Raw genomic sequence first — 3,079 nt, forward strand, 5'->3', positions numbered from 1 at the left:
AGAGGGGGTAGGACTGCATACATTATGACCCTCCCAGGACCACACAGTGGGGAAGACTCATGCAGTGGGTGTACCCTTTAGTACATGTAATGATGAAAACAGTTCTATTTCTAAGGCTATAATGTTCAAATTTGTTCTCTCTAGAGGCTAATATGGAGGAAGAAAGAAATTCCTTCAGAACAACAGAAGAACCACTCTGAGCATGAGAAAAGATTGAGAACAATAATTGGTTTGGCAGTTTTCAAGTTTTAATAACCATTAACAAGGTGGGGTAACCTCTTACCTGCTGTAATTACACTGTCCCAGTCCATCCTCCCATCCTTCACAAACATATTCAGATCCTGTTGCTGCCAAAAAACCCCGCGAGTTCGTCCTGCACAAGCACAGACGGCGGAGGCCCGGAGCTTTGTCCGGGGTTAGTCCTCCGACGCTCAAGTTAGGGTCGGTCGCACAGTTTTCAGTAAGGGAGTAATGGTGAGGGTCTGAGAGCTTACCTCTTTCCTTCCTGCTGGCCTCCTTATATGCTTCTTCGGGGCTAGGGTTTCCTCTTGCCTTCTGGGGTCCACCTTGTGGGGAATATTTCCCTCATGCAAATGACGTGACAGAGCGTGATAGAGTCTTCGTACTCCCTACCTGGCGGGCGACACGTGTCCCGGTGGGCGACGCATGTCCTCACCCTACTGAGCCGTATTATTTTGGCTATATCAGGAGCCCCCTTACTCCCGCTAGGAGTCTCTTCCTGTGGGAGTAACCAAATTTTTTGTAATTGTAATTTTTCCCTCTTTTTCCTGCCTTCGGCCTTATTCCTTCGGCTTTAGTTCTACTTGCAACCGAGAGCTTCAGTCAGCCGATGTGAAGACCTTGGGTCAGTTCGGCTTGGCCATGTCCGAGACACCGACCGAGGCAAGGACATTCAGTCAGTTCGGCTCGGCCATAGCCTGAGCACGTCCGAGGCAAGGACCTTAGGTCAGTTCGGCTCGGCCATGTCCGAGACACCGACCGAGGCAAGGACCTTCGGCCAGTTCGGCTCGGCCTTAGCCTGAGCACCGTCCGAGGTAAGGCCATTACGTCAGTTCGGCTCGACCTTGTCCGAGACACCGACCGAAGTAAGCACCTTCTGTTAGTTCGGCTCGGCCTTAGCTTGAGCCCCCGACCGAGGCAAGGACCTTCGGTCAGTTCGGCTCGAACTTAGCTTGAGCCCCGACCGAGGCAAGGACCTTTGGTCAGTTCGGCTCGGCCTTGTCCGAGACACCGACCGAGGCAAGGACTTTCGGCCAGTTTGGCTCGGTCTTAGCCTGAGCACCGTCCGAGGTAAGGACATTCCGTCAGTTCGGCTCGGACTTAGCCTGAGCATGTCCGAGGTAAGGACCTTCGGTCGGGTCCGTTCAGCTTTGGCCGACCCCCGACAAGGTGAGGAACTTCGGTCAGGTCGGTTCGGCTTTGGCCGAACTCCCAACCGAGGTGAGGACCTTCGGTCAAGTCCGTTCGGCTTTGGTCGAACTCCCAATCCGAGGCAAGGACCTTCGGTCAGTTCGGCTCGGCCTTAGCCTGAGCACCGTCCGAGGTAAGACCTTCGGTCAGTTCGGCTCGGCCTTAGCCTGAGCACCGTCCGATGTAAGGACCTTCGGTCGGGTCCGTTCAGCTTTGGCCGACCCCCGACCAAGGTGAGAACCTTCGGTCAGGTCCGTTCGGCTTTGGCCGAACTCCCAACCGAGATGAGGACCTTCGGTCAAGTCCGTTCGGCTTTGGCCGACCCCCGACCAAGGTGAGGAACTTCGGTCAGGTCGGTTCGGCTTTGGCCAAACTCCCAACCGAGGTGAGGACCTTCGGTCAAGTCCATTCGGCTTTGGCCGAACTCCCAATCCGAGGCAAGGACCTTCGGTCAGTTCGGCTCGGCCTTAGCCTGAGCACCGTCCTAGGTAAGACCTTCGGTCAGTTCGGCTCGGCCTTAGTCTGAGCACCGTCCGATGTAAGGACCTTCGGTCGGGTCCATTCAGCTTTGGCCGACCCCCGACCAAGGTTAGGACCTTCGGTCAGGTCCGTTCGGCTTTGGCCGAACTCCCAACCGAGATGAGGACCTTCGGTCAAGTCCGTTCGGCTTTGGTTGACCCCCGACCAAGGTGAGGACCTTCGGTCAGGTCCGTTAGGATTTGGCCGAACTCCCAACCGAGGTAGAGACCTTCCGTCAGGTCTATTCGGCTTTACCCGAACTCCCCATCCGAGGTAAGGACCTTCGGTTAGTTCGGCTCGGCCTTAGCCTGAGCACCGTCCGAGGTAAGGACCTTGGGTCGGGTCCGTTCAGCTTTGGCCGACCCCCGACCAAGCTGAGGACCTTCGGTCAGGTCCGTTCGGCTTTGTCCGAACTCCCAACCGAGGTAAGGACCTTCGGTCAGTTCGGCTCGGCTTTGGCCTGAGCACCGTCCGAGGTAAGACCTTCGGTCAGGTCCGTTCGGCTTTGGCTTGAGCCTCCGACCGAGGCAAGGACCTTCGGTCGGTTCGGCTCGGCCTTAGCCTGAGCCCCCTACCGAGGCAAGGACATTCGGTCAGTTCGGCTCGGTCTTAGCCTGAGCACCGTCCGAGGTAAGGACCTTCGGTCGGGTCCGTTCAGCTTTGGCCGACCCCCGACCAAGGTGAGGACCTTCGATCAGGTCCGTTCGGCTTTGGCCGAACTCCCAATCGAGGTAAAGACCTTCTGTCAGGTCTGTTCGGCTTTGGCCGAACTCCCGACCGAGAGGGGGACCTTCGTCTGTATTCATTTGGCAGAGTAAAGGTCACCAAACAGGAGAGTTCTTAATTGCCGTAAACCAGCTTTCATAATTTCCATGAATAAGATCTTCCAGGGTTTAGGATGAGGAATTACAACTTAAAAGTGCGTAAGAGCAAAAATTGCAAAATGCGAGTGTGCTTGCTACTCTTGTACGAGGCTTGGTTCTGCTCCATCGGCTTGAAGGGTTTCTTCCATCTGGATGTACTTATCGCACCGAGCTCTCAACTCGGCCAGGTTCCTCGGTGTACGCTTCGCCAAAGACCTTTTCAGCTCCTTATCCTTGACGCCTCCCAGCAGGGCTGTGAACTCCTC

The sequence above is a fragment of the Macadamia integrifolia genome, chromosome 1 (assembly GCF_013358625.1).
Source record: "Macadamia integrifolia cultivar HAES 741 chromosome 1, SCU_Mint_v3, whole genome shotgun sequence".
Taxonomy (NCBI): domain Eukaryota; kingdom Viridiplantae; phylum Streptophyta; class Magnoliopsida; order Proteales; family Proteaceae; genus Macadamia; species Macadamia integrifolia.